The 21079-nt window shown below is 38.4% G+C and overlaps 1 protein-coding gene across 2 annotated transcripts in view; it reads left to right on the top strand.

Annotated features, from left to right (window-relative positions):
* The window catches only part of SULF1 (sulfatase 1), a 173715-nt gene that overhangs the window by 12651 nt on the left and 139985 nt on the right, over nt 1-21079 (top strand). For both annotated transcript variants that reach the window (XM_054019242.1, XM_054019241.1), the window contains exons 2-3: nt 10893-10951; nt 12630-12726. The gene's annotated coding sequence lies outside the window, so the exon portion shown is untranslated. The remainder of the gene's footprint in view (nt 1-10892; nt 10952-12629; nt 12727-21079) is intronic.

Here is a 21079-nt window from a genome sequence, read left to right as displayed (position 1 = left end):
CTTTCCTCTGCTCCTTCGTTGTGGGTATTAAGAGCTGATGTGAAGATCTGCACATTTGCAGTGAACAACAACTAATTGTATTGATCCTACAAAACCCAGGAACTACGCTACATATTCTTGAGCACCATCTACTGGCGCAGTATCTATTAATTGTTTACATATAGAGTGGAGCACTCTGGTATTGTAACAGTGCATGTTTCCACCTTTCCTTGGCTGCAGCAGCTGTTTTCAAGGGGCATCTGGAAGAGCTCCACATTGGAGAAATCTGTAGAGAGAAATATTTGCACCGCTAAATACGACACTCTTTGAGGAGAAGACTCCTTGCTCTGTCCTCAACTGCAACCCTCTTCAGGGAAATAGGCCCACATATGACCCTCCCTCTGCCATTAGAGTAGTATACCCTTAATTTTGCATTCTGAGGCACCTTCATTTGCAATGCCACAGACAACTGTATGCTTTGGAATGTCACTATGAGATAAGCCCAGAAGCAATGGGAAGAGGTAAGTGTGCCACAGGGGGAAATAACCAACCACTTCTTAACCCCATATTTCATTTTGGGTTAGTTCTTATTTTTATTAAGCCACCTCCTCTTTCTGCCATCACAAATCACAGTAACACAATTAACACTAACTGGCACCCTTTGTTAAAAATATCATTAGAGAGGCTGAGGTTAGCCTTTTACCCCAGTTGATGAAGATTGAGAGACACTTATAAGATAGTGGGGAGAAGTTTGGGGAGAAGCACTCTGCTGCTGTACATGTTCTGTAAGAGAAGACTTCAGTTTCCTGGCCTGTCAGTCAGGCTCTTTGTAGAAACATTACATTCGATTATTTTTTTAAAAGAAAGCTGCTTCCTCTGTTCTAAAGATGGTAGCACAGGATCCTCCCAATCTTCAGTTAAAGTTATTGTGCTTCAAATAAAGTTATGCTTGGCATCCTTCTTAGATTTATGCAGGATACTTATAAAGCAATATATGAAAACAACCCTGCTGTATATCTAGACATTTGTCACTTTCTTTCCAATCTTGTGTAATCTTTCCTAATCTAACACTAAATAGTTAATTCTCCTAAATGTGAAGCTCCAGGCCATGTATTTCTGTAAAATTAGTTCATATGTCATGACTGACTTCCTCTAACTGTCCTGTAGCTCTCTAGCAGCATTCACCTGCTAGCGACGACCACCTTTGATGTCCTTTTTTTTCCAAACTGCTTCGTTGCTTTCAGCCTGAATATAGAACTATGCAAAATGTTTGTAACCATGGAGGCCAAAGCCAAGTGAGATTTATTTGGTTTTGTTACAAACCTAAAAATTGAGTCAAGTCCACCAAAAAGTTTTTGAGACTCCTTTAGCTGAGTTTTATGACCCTTGAATTACCTGGGGTAAGTTTCAAATTAACCTCAACCACAGTTAGGCATTTTCAGGATCATTTAGAACTGAAATTCAAAGTGAACCTCTGATGCTATACATTATCACAGAGCTTCACACAGCTCTTCATGTTATACCATTTGTTTCTGCACATTTAGTACTACCCATCATTAGCATTGGCAGTGTTTCCCTTTCCCCCTATTGCATGGTGCCTGTTCCTTCGGCAAATTCTGTGTCATGGTATTTTAAGCCTCAGAAAAGTTGGTTCTTCTATGCCTTTATTGTTCTAATATCCTTAATTTAAAATAATGTAATGAATGTATGCATGAATATATGTTACTAGCATTTATATAGAAGGAGGTTATTTTTAGCTGCCTTTTAATTACCTTCCCTCTACCTCTGACTAAAGGGTTAACCAGTATAGCTTGGATTTATTAATTTGGTACATAGCTCCTTTTAAGAATTTTTTACCCACTAATTTAACGATTAGTCTAGGTAATTTGATTTTTCCAGTGAGTCAGTTTGCTGATTTTCACCTGGTTGAGTCAGCACATATCTATTCTGCTTTCCCCCCAAAAGCTCCTTGTTGACTGAAATTAAAAACTTTATGAATGGCATCAACTGTCTGTCAATTTATTCTCTGCCAAGCTTTACTTAAGAACATACCAATTCTACCAGCAGCTGGTGTTGTCTTAGAAAACACAGTTTTTAAGTTCTCCTTTCTCTTTATTTCAAGACAAATATGGGAATCACTGTGCTCCGGAGAATGATTGTTTGAGACCCAAGAGGTTAAAGAGAATGAGAGCCAGGAGCATCCTGGGTTTTAATCTGAGATAAAGTGCTGATTTCTCTGTGTGACCCTGTGCAATTGATTTGACCTCCTTGTGCATTTTTCACCCCATTTAGAATATTGGGTAAAAAACAGTTGTCACTGAAAACCACATTCCACATCTGAGCTTCATTTCCCTGAGTAATAAAAAGTGACGGGTTGGGGAGAGAAGGAGAATTGCACAAATATTTTAGGATTGGTTTGTTTGTGATATTTATTTCAAAATTTCAAACACTCATACTAACTGCACGATATAAGCTTTATCTCTGGAAAAAAGCAATCACTCTCACGTTGTTTTTGACCTTTTCACTGAATTGACTGGCCAGGAAGTATGTCCTTATTCAGTAGTTCCCAACACAGTATTTATCTGTTCTTAATTTATTGCATAGCTTCTTTTTCACTTATTTTCCATCTTTTTATATCTTCTCGGTGGCATCTAATACATGAATAATAGTGGCCAACACAGTTTGCTTAGCTGCTTGCTGTGCAGTTCACTTTTACTGTAACTATAGCTGCTGTATCCTTTTTCTTCAGTTGTCACTATTTCTGAGGCTGACCTTATGTATGCTGAAAAGACTTAAAATCACTGTAAGCCAATGCAACCCCCCTAAATCACTAACACTGGCTTAACACTTACTTAAATAGGTTTAGATAAATTCCGTAACTTACTGAGGCAAGCTAGAACTGATTTTAAGTGAGGGTTAAGCCAGTATAAGTGCATCTACACTAGGGATTTGCACTGCTTTAACTAGGTCAGTTTTAAACTAAGTTGCATCAGTTTAGCTAAATTCTTCCATCTTCTGGCCTAGCGATTAGGGTACTAGCAGTAAGGGACCAAGTGCTAATTCCCTGCTGTGTCATAGACTCACTCTGTGACCACGGGCAAGTCACTTAGTCTCCCTGTTCTTCAGTCCCATACTTCACAGGGGTATTGAGTGTAATTACATGTAAGATTGTGAGGGGCTCGGATATTAGGGTGATGGGGGCCATAGAAGTACCTTTGAGAGAGAGGCTGATCTATCTGAGTATGTCAGGTTTTTTGTGACTTATTCCATTTTATTCGTTTCTAGAAATCATTGCCAGTTGGGAGGCAGGGGTCTCAAGTCATCCTGAAACAGCTGGGATAAAATGAGGAACAAAGTAAAATAGGCTTATTTTCAAACAACTTACATTAAGTGTTGGATACCGAGCTCTAGAATTTTGACAATGGTAGTTTAGATACAATGTGAAATTATACGACCAGCATACATATTCCACCAAGTCATACATCATGTGCCTTAAGAACAAGATTTTAGCCAGAGATATTGTGTGTGTGTTTTCTGGCATCATGGTGGGGCTAACAATCACCAACAAAATTTCAAGGAAAGGGAGCAGTTAACAGTGTTACAGCCTGCAGACCAGAGGAAGACTTTGCAGCGCATCAACTAAAGGTTAGACAAAAGAAAGCAGAAGAGCATGGGTTGTAAAAAAGAAAGAATCCTGAAATATTAAGGAACTTCTTGTCAGTGGGCTAATATAACTCTTGCTTTCAACTCCACAGGGTAGTCCAGACTTTGCTGCCTGTAAATGGGCAGGATGTGGAAAAGTTGAATGTTAGTGTATGAAGTCATTTTACCATTATGTTGTAAAAAGTGAAGTGCACATTCACTACCAGAACAACAATAACAACAATCCTTAAATATTTATATGCCCAAAGTTGGGAAAATGTATACTAGTTTTAGCTTTTTGGAATTATTTTAGCTTGGGATTTTTTCTCTTCTGATTATAAGCCAAACCTTCATTGGATCCCCACTACGTACTTTGTAAATAGTAATGAGAGAGGCTGATGAAATGTGGCAGTGTTGGGACAAATTATGGAACATAGCTAATCCAGATCTATAAACATTGGTAAGTTTTAGTAAAGCTAGAGGAAAATCAATTTTTTACTGGGGAACATAATAATGCTCCTAAATATGTATCTCATTAGACTGATAACCACTTATTGTATGTTAAAAACAAAATTTCAGTTGATTATTAAAACAGATTTGCTTAAGGTTAACAATGTAATAGATACAAAGCCATTACATAACTGTTTAAACCTCAGTAAATATGTTACAAATGTTAACTATTTTTGTGCTAACATAAAGCAGAAGTCTTAATTAATCTAAACAAAATAAATGCATAGGAAAATCAGTTTAAAGTATGTTTTCAATTTCAGAAATAACTCCTTGTGGATTTTCCTTTATTTTTTCACATCTAAAGTCTGAAACCACCCAATAAGATTTTCCAAAGCACTGAGAAGAATGTCATGGGAGAAGTATCTTTTCCATTCACATTCATGCTGCCATTTGGTCACATTTCAGCCTATGGAAAATAACTATTGTAAATATGATTAAACTCCTTCTAGCAGTTCTGACTTAATGGTACTGTAAACTCTTAATAGAAGGCAGAGCTGTCTGATGTGTCTATGGGATATTTAAGAGGGTGAGGTAATATCTTTTATTGGACCAACTTCAGCTGGTGAGAGAGAGAAGCTTTTGAGCTTACACAGAGCTGTTCTTCAGGTTGAAAGCTTGTCTCTCTCACCAACAGCAGTTGGTCCAATAAAAGGTATTACCTCACCCACCTTGTGTCTCTAATATCCTGGGATTAACATAACTACAAACAACATTGCATATGGGATATTTACCCATTTCCATTAATTAGCATTAAAAGATAGTGACATTCTAATACTATAGTGAAATAGCCTTCTCATTATTTATAATTAACCTTTTTAGTTCACGTACAAAATGTGCTTATTTTTAAATCAGAGAGGCAAACTTCCCAGTCAGTAGTTTTCTTTGCCTCTCAAATGTTTTAAATTGCTGCTAGACTGTCTTTCTGTTTATAATGCTGTTTGATGCACTGATTTTTATGCTACTGTGAATGAAATCTTTATGTTGTGAGGGAAAGTGGGGAAATCAGAACAGGCAGGTTGCAAACCACAATGGCTTTCTTGTTTTAAGTATATGCTGAAACTTAGGAAACCCTGCATTATTAAATCTCTGTTTTTTCCTTTCTAAAGTATCATTTCCTCTAGTTAGTGTCTTTCACTAAACAACAAACTTTACTTGGCTGTTGAAAAAGCAGATCTGCCAGAACAGCGAGGCAGATAGAGATGCTGATATTTTATCAACTGAGAAAGCACACACATACTTAGGGGCTTATTAACCTCCATCAACTCACATCTAAAGAATTTCCTGTTCTCCCCTCTCTTCTTGTTTACCTTGAGTTTACTTCAAAACTATTTTCTTTTCCATATTTTTTAGTTGGGACCCAACCTTCCCCACCCCAAACTGAGATAAATATCTTTTTAAATTCAAATTATTTGTTTCCTTCCCCACATTTGCATAAAAGAAATGCATTTAAGAATGCTTTATAGATTGAGGAGCCACACTGGTATAAATGGGCATGAATCAGAAAATAAATGTCTGTCAGATTCTGCTGCCCGTATGATCACTGAGTAGTCCCTTACACTGTGATTAATTCCACTGGAATGGTGATGGAGGACTTATAAAGCAAAGTTCTACTGAATCTGAGTAAGGTTTCAGAATCTGGCGTAGTTTGGTAAAAATGGAAGTTGAATAATAAAGGGGCTGACTGATCACATGAACTGAGTTGGCTTTTGAGGGTGTGTCTTATTCCTCTTGCCTACCACTTAAATTCTGCTCTCACTTATACCAGAGCAAATCTGGACTAACTTTTTTTTTTACACTGTAACAGAAAGCAGAATGTGGGCTTTGCGAACAGGACAGCAGTTTCTGGTTTTGTCAGTAGCTAGCAAAGCAATTGGAAGCAAACTTGAAGCCTTGTGCCAATGCATTTATACAGTGCAACAATATATTGACGTGTCAGGCTATCAAAGTCTTCCAAGTGGAGGATCCAGATCCTCCAGGTCAAATGATATGGCAGTTTTTCAGTCAAATCCACAAAATCATGAGGGAAAATGCAATGATCAAAGGTTTTTGATCTAGAAAAAAGATGTTTTTTAGTTTTGGTGATATTCTCCTGTCAGAATACTTCCTTTCTAAACAATATGAAATTGAAATGCTGATCACATAATGTCAAATCCTGCATTCTTTACTCAGGCAAAGCTCCCAGTAGAGTTAATGGGCACTTTGCCTGAAGTTGATGAGTTTTACCTGAGTAAGGAATGCAGGATTTTGCTTGTTGTTGCCTACACTAAACAGCTTCTCATCCTTCCTAAGGATGACACTTATTAACAGTTTTTAACATGCATTTCTTTCCCCATGAATAAAAATGAGCTGACACTTTATTAGATTGGTGCTGTATTTCTATTCCCACTGCTGAACATTCCGTTGAAGGAGCTGACTTAATTTTTATAGTTTTCCTAATGAGGAAAAGCAAGCATGACAAGTGAGTCAACTAGATAATATTCTACTGAGCCTTTTCCCCTGAGTTATGAGAGTTCTGGAAATCCCATGAAGCATAACACGTCAATTTTAATCACAGACATTCTTTATTATTTACAAATAGAAGTAAAGCTCTGATTGATTTGTAGGGCTGATCTATTGGCCTTGCCTGCACTAGTCTTTTTTGCTTAAATTTTCCACTTTTACTTACACCAGTGCTGCTCCATAAGCGGTAGCAAAGGTGAGAGCACTAATGTCCATAAGATGTTGGCAAAAAACAGTGGAGTTGGACTCGCCTCTCCCGTCGCTGGTATTTGCAAAGTTTACTACTAAAATGTTTCCATATAAATGATTGTGTTGTATTTGCAATAAGAAGTTATATTTATAGAATCTTTAAACCCTCTCCCCCCAAAAAAATATCCACGCACTTTACACAACTGAATATACAAGAACTGTTTCACTCCAATGAAACATCTCTGGGGTGGAATATGAAGCTGTTGTGCACCAGCACACTCCATACAGAACTGTTTATAGGAAGTAATGAGGAATAACTTCCAGTTAAATCTGTAAGGAAAACATAGGTCTTGGATTCTCATCCCATATGAAAGACTTCACTTCCGGGACCGCGCTGAGTAGATTAATTCAGCACTGATTCAGAGATGAAACAACTGCCCCGCTAATGAATCACCAACAATATCTCCCGCAGCTCCTTGGGTTTTTCTTGGAGGTATCTCAACTATAGTTCTCATATGAGATCAGATAAGATCATTACAACCCCTTATAGATCATGCTAGGATCTTGCCACTTCTTGAATAATTAAGAGGATTCAGCATCACAGTCTGTCCCAGGTGTGATGATATCCTTGCACATAACATACCATCCCATGTCTTATTGTTTGTTTATATGGTACAGCAAGGACTATACTCTAAAGCAGCAGTAGATGAGCCAGCAGGTGCTGAAGACCTGCTCATCCCAGACCAAATATGTGACAGCTGCTTAAGGCTCAGCTATCCTACAATTACCCTTTAGGCCCTGCATTCCCATATGTTGTGTGCAACACTTTTTAAATTCCTGTCTGCGCTACAAACTGGAGCATTGTTTGTACCAGATTCCCTGTACTGTATACAGGAACTAAAGAGTGAAGCAGGGAACAGAAACTGAAGAAGCAAAGTGAAGCCCAGCAGCGGTAGCAGCCCCTAAAGGAAATCCGAGAACAAATTTCACAAAACACCTGCAGTGTGGAATCACTAGCTCTGTTAATGTTCTATCTTGATCAGCCCCTTTGTTCTTCTGTTGGCAGTTACTGTACTATAATGTACATGTGGAAGTAGAAAACAGATTTATGGAAACTCTCTAAGAGCTCAGTCTAACGCCCACTTAAGTCAATGGAAAGATTCTAATTGACTTCAATGGGCATTAGATGAGGCCCTAAATTCTCATGTGTATATAGTGTCTAATAACTTCTTTTACTATCTCTTTTCAGCACTAGCTCACTGTTTTTATTTTTTGTTTGCAGTCAAAAATGTCTGTAATATCAATGTTTCACTACTCTCATGTTGCTGTTGCTGCTTTTTGACTTCGTCTTTTTTATTCATCTGTGTAGCATTAGTCAGCATATGGAATACAGTGGTAATCAGGACAGAAGATAAGAAATAATTAATCCCTCTCCAGGAAAAACATGGGAAACCTAAGTAGGGAAGGAAATGTGCTTGCTGCCATATGTGTACAGTCAACCTTTTTTAATGTGAACATGGAAGATGAGTGGGGGCTGCTTTTTAGCTATCCTCCCTCTGCATTATCCACTTTTCTAACTGCTCTTTTTCATTACCAAATTTTCATTATTTTCTCTGCTTTTACATTCCTGGCCTTTGTAAAGCAATTTCCTTCCCAAAGTACTTCATCCAATTTGTTTCCCATAACAACAACAACAACAATAATAGAAAAAAATACTCCTTTAATAGCAAGTTTGAGGCCAAAATCAATTTTCTGGTACTCGTGCAACTCCTCTTGATTTCAAGGGGATTTGCACTTATATTGCTGAGGGAAAAATCTGGCCCTTAAGATGACCATCCACCTAGAAGTGTAACTACAATAAGCAACTCTCTCAAAATATAGGCAGCCCTTATTTATTTTTCAAAATTGGGGGAATAACACTTGCACAACCTTCCCAGTTCTCTCATGTTGTGACTTTCTGTCTCTTTGCATATACTGGCTGATCCTTTGCATGTACTTCAGATTGTGACTAGGTAACATACTCAGCAGAATGGCACCAGCTTTGACCTGTTTCATTCTGACCGTTAGCTACACCACAGTTTTTGTTGAGGAAAAAACGATACATAAAATGTTGTAAATCAAGCTATATGGGAAAGAGAATCTTCCACTGACCAGGGATTAGAGACCAACAATTCAGTTCTCTTCAGAGCTCTGTCTTTAATATTGGGTGACCATGTGCAAATAATTCAACCTATCTATGCCTCTGTTTCTCTGTCTATTAAATGGGAATTGTGGCCTGTCTCCTCAGCTGTGATGGAGCAGAGCTTGGTGCAGCTCCAGTCAGGTAGCTGAAAGACCACCTTTCCCCTCCCCTGATTCTGTTTTTGGGTAGGCACTCAACCAGCTGCGGATGGATGTTTGATCAGCCTAAGGACTGCTTTATCTTGTGATGCCTCCCAAGGGACCATTGTACTGATCAGGGTCAACAGAGGACATAGTGTGCCCTGGCCCCAACCCACACATCCCTCCACCTGGTTTAGGACATGAGGATCTAGGGTAGAGGTGGCTAAATTGGCTTTATGTCCCTTGAGGATTTCTCCTCAGCTAGAAATTAGAGATGAAAATTACCCAGCACATTGGCTAGTCAGCTCCCCTGTCAGTGAAGGATTGCTCCTTTCAGTGCATTTAGTGTTGCTTTGTCCCATCTAGTTTTAAATGTCCCTTTTGCATTCTGATGATACAGAATGAAAAATAGATAGCCAAACTATCTTTCTTCAAATGAGTTGGTAATAAAGGGTCTACAAAAATATCAAAGCAAGGTACTATCATTGTAAACTAATTTTTCAACTGAACATGCAAAAGCAATGAGGAACAAGTGGTTAGGCAATGTAACCACACTTTTATGTTTAAGTTTTGGGCAGAGGTTTGAGTGAGTCCTTATTTTAGCCAACTAGTTCACCTATGCCTGGATATAATGTGGCATTTTGTGCACCATAAATGATGACTGCTGTGATTGACTTTTGGAAGCAGTACTGGATTTCCTGAAATCTTGGCCCAGCATGATGGATCAAGAGAGCACAGTATTAAGGGTATTCACAGGGAAAAGCCGATAGATAATCTTCAATGTCTGCCTATACCAATGTATAACCTTAATGGGGAGCAAAGTGTTTGAATGTGCTTAATGAATAGAAATCACAAATCTACCCTGTTGCTCTGATTATCTTAAATATCACATAAGCATTTTCTTACTTAAATTAGAAGGTTATAGCCAGAAACAGGGCTGCCCAAAGGGGGGGGGGCAAGTAGGGCAATTTGCTCCAGGCCCCCACGAGAATATAGTATTCTATGGTATTGCAACTTTTTTTATGGAAGGGGCCCCCAAATTTGCTTTGCCCCAGGCCCCCTGAATCCTCTGGGCGGCCCTGGGCAGAAAATACAAAAATATTAGAAACCTGAGAAAAAGAATGCAGAAATAAAGCTGGACATTTTTAAATCTTTCCCTCTGATTACTTTATAACTGTATACTTTTTGTCATATATATCTCTTACCCTTTCAAGGTTCTGTACTTTAGTCTCTTAAGATGGAGCCTTTGCAGATTTTCATAGCCACTACCTACTTGAAAACTTAACAGCATATGCAATTTATTTTTTCTTTACTGGGAAAAGGGCTTAGCCCTAAACTTTATGGTTAGAATCTAAATAAATCCTGTTGTGTTTCTGTTTTGCACCTGCACTAACAGATTTAGGAAGCCACTTCCACCTACAGACATGGAGTACTATCAACATATCCCTCCCAAGAAGGGAGTTGGGGTGTAAAACAGAGACCTGCTGGTTAATTAAGAAAACTACGTTGGCAATGCATTTGCACCTTAAGACTGAAACCTTTTCTCATTGAAATTAATAGCAAAACTCCCATTGATTTCTATAGTACAGGGTTAAATCCTTCACTGAGCACAATATTCTTACTGTGTTGTAATACATTCCGAATAATAATAATACAGAAACTAGCTAATGCTATCTTTTTTTCCGTGTAAGACTTTTAACTTATTGCTCAGAATATTTTAATATTTTTGTGTTTTCAAATATTTATTACAGTAAGAAAAGACTGAGCTGTGGAAGAGTGAAAAAATCACAATATTTCTTTCTTTCATAAGGTAAGATTTCAAAAATGCAGTTTTCCAAGTGCTTATTTTTAGCACAACAACTATAAAGTAATTTAAGTTCCCAAATATTGGCAACTTCTCATTCAAATTTATCCCGACCTTCACAATCTTGGCTACATAAAAGCCAGCACTTTAAAATTCATGATCCTTTTTGATTAGCTGACATGATGAGTCATCAGCCAAGCTCTGTATGTGCCACTGTGCTGACCTGTTCTGCATTAGAGAAGCTCAGACTACATTTCATTTCATGGCAATATATTACAGCTGTACGTGCTTCAGGACACCTGATTTCAAATTATCTCAGATTTTTTCCCCTTCTTTGCATCAAAAATTGGAAACTCCCCAATTTCCATTGGGAGTTTGGCTTCTTGTTCCTAGGTTTTCTTGTCTCATGTAACTAACTGCACATGAAGTAATGTTCCCACATGGTTGTATTATTCACAGTGCTATGATCTATGCAGTTAACCACAGCTTTCCTAATGAGGATCTTTTGGACCTTTCAGTAGTCCACAAAGAGAAAATAGATATGTATTGATTGTTGCTTACCACAGGAAGAAGACAGATGATGAATTTAGCTCTGGTGTAAAGAATCAGTCCACGTAGCACACAGTTAAAGAAAAACTGCAATTGGTTGCTGTATCTGAGATGTCTAAAAACAATATGTACTAGATAACACTAATGAGAGCTAGACACATTGCAAATTATTAAATTTTGGAAATTATCAAGTAAATGAATTGACAACTATAAAAAAAATAAAAACCAAAGATTAACCTATAGAAAGATCCTAGAGATTCAAAAAGAATTTAAGTTAGTATCGAAATTTAAAAGGATTCCATAGATATGCATTCTGTAGGCTATTAGAGCAATAGAAATTTTATCTTTGTGTACAGGTATTTGGAACCATTCTTTAGAATTATACAACAAGGATATAACTTTCTATTAAACTATAAAGGATGGTCCAAAAAACCTAAAATAGTAGGGATATAATTCTGTTATTTCTGTGGGACTTTTCTGTGTGATTTTTCCATAGGACTTTTATTTTCACAACTAAAGATTATATAATTATTTATAATTTATCATGCACTAATACTCATTGTAGTAGAGTTAGTAAAAATAATTGTCTTAGTAATACTGCCTGAGACCTCACAACAGCTCACTGCTATTATGGTAAATTTTATCTGAGAAATAAATAGAGAATACTATCACTGTATGAATCCTAAAGTATGTACATTAGCAAAATTCTACTGTCTATTGAAAACTGAATTATCAAAATAATATTTACAAATAATTGCCACGGAGTTAATATCTACTGATGAATGCTCTCGTGATTCTCAATGAGATCTGCCTTAATGACTTTTCTCAACTGGAAGTCCAGTCTGATGATGTGGCTCAAGGCAAAGAAAATGTAGCTATGCATTGATATGTACTTTAGAAATGAAGATATCAGCATCAGAAAGTGAAGAAACATTCATCATTATTGTAAATTCTATCACTTTGATTATTTTAACAATGGCAATTTACTAATTTAGGCCCTGGTACATCAGGGTAATTGAGCATGACTGGTTCTGCAAAAGCTAGTTTAAGTTCCTTATGAACGGGGCTTGTGAGATAATTAAAATGTATGATACACAGCAGCTTACAATATTAACTCATTTTTCCCTCTTTTCAGGTCTTGAATGTAATAAATGCACTGGACAAGACATAAAGACTTCTATTAATGCTATGAAAATTAACCAGGTCACATTAGCAGCAGAAAATCTTCAAAGGTACAGAAATTAAACACTTAACCAGTAATTAATTAAACCATCCATGCCACAAGCATTTGCAGCATAGCCTAGGTATTAAGCTAGGTCAATAATTAAACTGTAGTAAATCATCTGTAGGTTCCATCCTGTCAAACTTTAAAGGTTTAAAGTTTAATTCTCAAGGACCCTTAATGCTATAGTGAATCAGTAAATGATTACACAAGATAGCTGAGCAATCCATATTTTGCTACAATTAACATTATTTTCAAGACATCACAAAATTATTTCTTTTGTTCAAAAATAGCATGTGACCAAAATGTATGCCTCTCTAGTCCTTATGGAAAAGACCAAGGAAAGACATATTTCATTTTTGAAGACCAAGGATAGTCATGGCAAGATAAAAGGGAATTTTTTTCTGAAAGGAAAGATGTATACCAAACAAAAGTAGTGGTTGTTTTTTTCTGGTCTCTGTGAAGTCAGTGATCATGAAAGCAAGAAGGTAATATCACTGCATGCAGCTGGCTATAGTGCAGGCAAGTGCTATGTGAGCTGTCTCCTATAGCTCTGCCAATGCAACTTAGACAAGATTTGCAGTATTGTCTATTTCAAGTCCTGGATGACTGTGAGGCAGATTCTGCCTAGTACAGCAAATTGCCTGGTGGTTTTGTGATGTGGGAAAATGTGCATTAAGGAACTAGGGAGAGACTATCAAATCTTATTTCTCAACCTCCCAAAGTCAAAATGCAGAACACATTTTGGGCCTGTGTCATACAATGGAAATCACAAGATATAACGCAACAAGCTTAACATGCTCTGAAATTCATTTCTTCAGCATCAATAACATTTCCTGTCACCTTATTTACATGCAGATTATTTCACCAGAAATAATCATTCAAATATATGTGAGATAATAGCAAGTTTATGAGGGTTAGAAATAAATGTATGTCTAAAATTGAGACATCACTAGTAATGAAAGGCAGTTAGGAGGAATCAAATGTACTTTACGTGGGACCTCAATTGTATTTAAGTCCAATATTTGCAGAGGGATAAAGCTAGTGAGTGCATTTATTCACTAACCTTATCTTTAGTTCTTCTGTCTCGCCACTGTTTATTACAGCAATAGGCTCAAGCTCAACTTTCAGATCTGTTTCTTGAACCTCCCAAAGTTCAAGGGGGTTTGGATGGAGATCTGGTTTGCAGCCCATTTATATTTTAAACGTTAACTAACCATGTATTTTTTTCAGTAAATTTGATTGCTGGTTCCTTAGACAGCATTTCATGATAATTATAAAGAACATAAGACTATTCAGACAATCAGATCATGTACTTGGTTGATTCTCCGCATCCCCCACAATAGCGATGTCTTGCATAATGGAATGACTTGTTGGCTGCTCCATTAAAATTGATGGGACAGGTTTTATGGTATTTTTCTTTTAATTTTTATTTTTCAATAGCAGTGCTTAAAATATATATCTATAGATTCATATATAATGAGGCCAGAAGGGACTACATTGATAATCTAGTCTGTCCCTGAATTAATTCCTGTTTGAACTAGAGCATATCTCTTAGACAAACAGTCAGTCTTGACTTTAAAATTTCCAGTGATAGAGAGCCCACCAAAACCTTTGGTAAATTATTCCAATGGCTAACTACCCTCACAGTTAAAATGTTGCACCTTATTTCTAGTCCAACTTTGTCTAGCTTCACCTTCCAGCCATCGGATCATGTTATACAATTGTCTTCTAAACTGAAGACCCATCTATTATCAAAGTTCTTTTCCACATGTAGGTACTTACAGACTCTGATCAAGTCACCCTTAATCTTTTCTTTGTTAAATTCAACAGATTGAGCTGGGAGGCTTGCTGCCGCAGGCTGTGTAGATATACCCTTTGAGTCTATCCTTATAAGACAAGTTTCTCAATCCTTTAATCACTCTTGTGGCTGTTCTCTTAACCTTCTCCAATTTATCAATATCCTTCTGGAATTTTGGACACAGTATTCCAGTATGGGTCACACCAGTGACAAATAGAGGAAATATAACCTCTGTACTCCTACTCAAGGTTCCTTTGTTTCTGCATCAAAGGATCAAAATAGCCCTTTTGGCCACAGCATCACACTGGGAGCGCAAGTTCAGCTGATTACCCACTATAATCTACTAGTCCTTTTCAGAGTCTCTGCTCCTCAGGATAGAGTCCCCCATCCCATAAGTATGACCAACATTCTTTATTCCTAGATGTTTGACTTTACAGTTGACCACATTGAAACACATGTTGTTTGCTTGCACCCAACGTACCAAATGATCCAGATTGTCTTGTATCAGTGACCTGGCCTCTTCATTATTTAATACTCCCCTAATCTTTCTGTCATCTACAAACTTTATCAGTAATGATTTTTGTTTTCATTCAGGATACTGATAAAAATGTTAAATAGCATAGGGCAAAGAAACTAGTCCCTATGGAACCCCACTAGAAACACTCATTCAATGATTCCTTGTTTACTGTTAATAATAATAATAAATGGAGATATCCCATCTCCTAGAACTGGAAGGGACCTTGAAAGGTCATTGAGTCCAGCCCCCTGCCTTCACTAGCAGGACCAAGTACTGATTTTGCCCCAGATCCCCAAGTGGCCCCCTCAAGGATTGAACTCACAACCCTGGGTTTAGTAGGCTAATGCTCAAACCACTGAGCTATCCCTCCCCCCAATAAATGTTATGTTTTGAGACCTATCAGTTTGCCAGGTTTTAATTCATTTAATGTGTGACATGTTGATTTTGTATCATTCTGGTTTCTTAATCAAAATGGCATGTGTCACCATGTCAAATGCCTTACAGAAATTATTACATCAACACTATTGCCTTAACAACAAAATCTGTAATCTCATAAAAACAAAAATCATGTCAGTATGACAAGATCTGTCTTCCATGCTGACTGGCACTAATTTCATTACCCTCCTTTAATTCTTTTATTAACCAAGTCCCGTATCAGCCGTTCCATTATTTTCATAGGGATCAATGTCATGCTGACAGGCCTATAATTACCTCGATTTGCCCTCTTTAAATATAAGCACAACATTAGCTTTCTTCCAATCCTCTGAAACTTCCCTAGTGTTCCAAGACTTATAGAAAATCAACATTAGTAGTTCAGAGAGCTCCTTGATCAGTTCTTTTAAAACTCTTGGATGCAAGTTATTCAGCCCTGCTGATAAAATATCTAGCTTTAGTAGCTGCTGTTTGACATTGTCCTTAGTTACCATTAGAGTGCAAAGTATTTCGTCATCATCATCATCATCATTTTCCTATGAATATATCATTATTTTTAAACAGTGAGATGGCTTCCATAATAGAATATCATAAGGGCTGCTCCACAACAACTGGAGAGGCTTTCGTTTTTGACAGTGGTTGTGTGTGTGTTTTATTTAGTCTCCCCCATATACTACATCTTCTCCTGCTTCTCCTCCTCTCCCCCATCACCTGGGGTTGGATCATCATGCAAGCATCTGCCATCTTCACCTGTCCGAAGTAGCACTAAGGTTGACCTGCTTACTATTTTCTTTGATGTAATCCATCACTTCCTCGGATTTCCTCAGGGTCTGTTTCCAACCACCCTTTTCTGTCATGCTACTTTCCCTAGGTCCTCTTCCTTCATCCTCTGTGTCCAACCCAGCGAAATTGTACTTCCTGCATTTTGTCAGCCACATTGCTAATTTTGACTTCTGTCATAATGCTCTCATTTCACAATCTCTCCCTTTGCATAACTGTCTTTATTGCGCTAAGACATCTCACTTTAAACACCTGTAGGCATTGAACCTGCTGTCTCTTTGCCCTGGCCTTTCAGTCTCAGTGGGATATGCTTGTCATACACAACTCAGGAGATGTTATTCCACACTCTTCTAACACTCCCCAGTTTGGGCTGTATCTCACTTTCAAGTTTGCCATCTCTCATAACCCAGCCACCAAGGCACTTGAACTGGTCAGTCTGGTATAGTCATACTCCGTTAATCTCTGCATGCAGTTTCCCTGTCGCACCTCTACTGACCCACATGACCTCAATATTAGTCATGTTCATTTTCATCCCATGCCTGCTTAGTTGATCACACCACTGGTTTACTATTTCCTCCAGGTCTTCTTTTGGGGACGCTATGTCAGCTGCATATAACAGCTTCTCACCTTTTCCCATTGGGTAGTTCCTGCTGATGTAGTCCATCAATATGATAAACAACAATGGACTGAGGGCTGACTCTGGATGCAGTCCGACTTCCAATTCAGAGGGGCTTGTCACCGCAAAATATGTTCAGATCACTGTTTTAGATTATCTACGTAGTTCATTCACCATAGTTATTAAATCCTCTCCATATTTTCTCAGCAGTGGTGTGAGCATACTTCTGTCCACTTTACTCTATGCCTTTTCCAGGTCTACAGAAGCCCAGAAGCTATCCTTTTTGTACTCTAGCCACTTCTCTGTCACCTGCCAAATAACAAACATGGCATCTTGTCCTTTCTTAAAGCAGAACTGTTCTTATGCAAGAAGGGGTTTAACCATTCTCGTCCATATAGATTTACCTATATTGCTTTCACTCATTATCTGGGCAATAATGAAAACTACTCATTGTTGATCACAGTGATGAAAGCACTTTATAATACCCGAAAGACAAAGGCAGGTAAAACCTTATCAATCAATAATTAGTAGAGACAGACCTGAGATTTAAAGATATGAATCCAGAATTTCAAGTTCTGCTTTTTGGGTCAGTGTCTAACAAGAGATGGAGGGTCCTGTGGCACCTTTAAGACTAACAGAAGTATTGGAGCATAAGCTTTCGTGGGTGAATGCCCACTTCATCAGACGCAAGTCTTGCGTCTGATGAAGTGAGCATTCACCCACGAAAGCTTATGCTCCAATACTTCTGTTAGTCTTAAAGGTGCCACAGGACCCTCTGTTGCTTTTTACAGATTCAGACTAACACGGCTACCCCTCTGATAAAAAGAGATGGATGACCAGTTTGGATCAAAGAACAGGCTGTCTCAAATCTTCTCAAAACATGAGACAAACTTAAACCAAGTTCTTTTTGAAATCTGAAAACTCTTAACTTTTTTGTGTGTGAACTTCTACACTTCTTAGTTCTGTCCAGAAGAGAAGTTACAAAATAACATGAATGATAGTTTTCATGATGTTTCTAACCTGACCAGAAGCAAAAAATACCATAAATAGCTTGAAGGTGTCTTATTGGATGGCTTCTAGCCCATTTCTGCAGATCCAAAAAGTTTACATTTTTAGAGCGTTTTTGGATAAACATCTGAATTTACAGTGCTTATCTGACCTGAATCTTTTAAGATTCACCCATCATTAACTATAATTTATTAGTGGTGAGAAACATTCTTGTTTTCCCACAGATTTAAGGTCATGGTAACTCTTATAAAGAAACTAACTCATATGCTCAGTATGAGGTATGCACAAATGTAATCCATATTCATGCAGGACATCAGGAATGTCTTCAGAAAGTTTATTATGAAATGAAGCGTTATCATTTAAGCTACAGTTGAAACAAGTGGAATGTGCCAACAAAGGGGAAGAGAGAGTTTTTTACATGAGTCTTAAATATTATGTCTCTAATGTATATAATTTATTAATAATACTTTAGTCTCCAAGTTAGATTTTCTGATATGTTACCCACTGATGTTCCAACAACCAACATCAATTGACTACTATAAGCAGAATTTAACACTTGAGGCCATATTTTTCAGAAATATGTTTGCATTAGCGCACAGAAATTGTGCATGCAGTAATAATTGTTCCTAGTTGAATGTGCATGTAAACTCACTGTAATTGTGCGTGTAATTTATGCATCCAAATGTGCACATTTTTGCATGCTTTGTTATACTCAGACTTTTTTGAAAACCTGGTGCTTGACGTTTAGCTCTAATGATAGTTAAGTTATGATTTCAAGATGAAGGATTCTAAATGTGAGTCTCTTGGAACTATTTATGAATCTTTTCCTGTATTTATGTTGTAGCTACCATATTAGCTAAGTCACTTCCTGCCCAGCCAGTGTCAGCTGCATTATTGTGCCTTGGTAGGGAATTGCTGCTATGAAGTGGCATCAAAATTAAAAATAGATGTGGTCAGATATAAACACTTTTAAAATAGATTTGAGAGAATGCTTGAAGAAATGGATTTTGCAAGAGGATTGCCTGTGTCCATTTTCCCTACAGCCTCTTCCATATTACCATTTGAATCAGTGTGTAAGAAGAATGCAGTTTTTTGTTTCTTTGTTTGTTTTCCAGCCATGTTTCTACCGCCAGAAACTTGATCCAAAAGTTTGGGTGTTTTTGTTTGTTTTTTTGTTTTTTTGCTTTTGTTTTTTTGGCAAAAATTCAAAATGTCATATAAGGAAGGAACCCTACAACATCATTAGGATTAGAACGATACATTCAGGGCATGGGGAAAAAAATCCTGAAAATGAAATACCTTTCCCAGTTTCTGTATTAAAACCAGAATGAAAAAACAGTCAAGCCCAAAACAATAACTGCAACCTACACACATAATTGTTCAGACACAGTAAAGTTCAAAAGGTGTCAGAGGGTTGCTGGTTACCTAAGGGAAATGGGCCGCAGTTCACCTGTGACAAGTTTAACTCACCTCCCCAGGTGGGGGAAATAAAGCTCATGTAATGGAGAACAGGTGAGCCCTATAAGAACAGCAGGAAGCTTTGGGAGGGAAAGGTGAAGGTGTGGTGAAGTCTATAGAGACATGGGGAGTTGCCCCCGGTAGGAGGGCTGGGAGTAGCCCGCTAGGATCTTCCTCATTCCTTAACACCAGGAGAGTTTGGAACTCAGAGTCAGAAGAGTGAGCTCCAGCCAGGTAGAGCCTTGGAGTGGTGACTGAATTGGGACCCAGCTCTGGGAAGGAGGGAGCTCTCTAAGGGATCGAGAGAAACTGAACTGAGGTTGGGGTGTGGAGGGCCAGTGTGTACCCAGAGGACTGAATAAATTGGACCCTAGAACGGGAGTGTTTAAATTACCTTTGGACTGAGGGTGTGCAGTTCTTAAGGGGCCCTAAAGAGAAGGGAAACAGAAGCAGGGTGCTGCAGAAAGGCCTGTGGTCACAAGGGGGTGTTCAGGAAGCAGTTTACCCCGTTATGGTAAGTAATGTTTTCGTTATAAATAGGTGTGTAAGGTTAGCTCAACCAAAACTAACACGTCTGCTTGGGGGATGTTCAGGGCCAGTGCAAGGAAGTGTTGCAGGGCCGGTGCAAGGAAGTTTTGCGCCCTAGGCAAAACTTCCACCTTGCCCCCCCCCCCCCAGCCCTGCGGCAGCTCCCCACCCCAGCTCACCTCTGCTCCACCTTCTCCCCGAGCATGCCGCTCCCACTCTAATTCTCCTCCCCTCCCAGGCTTGCAGCGCCAAACAGCTGATTAGCACTGCAAGCCTGGGAGGCGGGAGAAGTGGAGCGGCGACCGCGCGCTTGGGGAGGGGCCGTAGGAACTCTGTAAAAAAAAAAATTGTGGGCACCGCTTTTTGGCGCCCCCAAATCTTGGTGCCTTAGGCAACCGCCTAGGTTGCCTAAATGGTAGCACCGGCCCTGGGGATGTTGTTTGGTGGTTGGGGAAAATGGTGTATGGTCCTGGTCCAGTAAATCACATAAATCAATTTGCATTTGGGAAAGCCCTTAAAGACATGTCCTACTTTAAGTATGTGCTCGTGTATTATTGATTTCAATAATTAAACATTTTACTGAATTGGGTCCGAAAAGAGTGAATAAAGAAATCTTGTCATATATGTAGCTCCCTTAGAATTCAGCATCTGGAACAACATTGCTTTGCTCCTTGTCACACCAGGTTGTCAGTCTTTTGTTCCCTAAGAGGGAAATGGACTGTTTTCTGCATCAAGATGAGGTATTAGACAGTTTGGGAGGTCTGAGTTTTGGATGTCAGATATACAATTCCTTTGTATGCAGTTTAAAGTACAGTCCCTCACCTGAAAAAATGTTGGAAGTGAGGAAAACATTCCTTTTGGGGAAAAATCAACCACAGTCTGCTCTTACTTTTTCATTTGAAGATTAAGAGGATAGGATTTACAGCTAGATTTGCGGGTCTATTCATTGTTGAAATGTGTGTATTAAGAGAGATGATCTGTAATACCAATTAACCAAGTTAGTGACACCTCCCCCCCCATATGCCCCTCAGTCTGTACTCTGTGGTATACTACTGAGAGGAAGGATGGTCCAGTGGTTAGGACATAAGCATATGACTTGAGAGAGTAGGGTTCAATTCCCTTCACCACAGGCTTCCTGTGTCTTCTTGAGCACTTAGCCTCTCTGTGCCTAGGGGCAATAGTATTCTTCAACCTCACAAGGGTATTGTGTGGATGACTATACT

This window comes from Malaclemys terrapin, chromosome 2 (genome assembly GCF_027887155.1).
Source record: "Malaclemys terrapin pileata isolate rMalTer1 chromosome 2, rMalTer1.hap1, whole genome shotgun sequence".
Lineage (NCBI taxonomy): Eukaryota > Metazoa > Chordata > Testudines > Emydidae > Malaclemys > Malaclemys terrapin.
The sequence above is the reverse complement of the archived record's forward strand: the minus strand, read 5'-3'. Positions and strand labels throughout refer to the sequence as shown.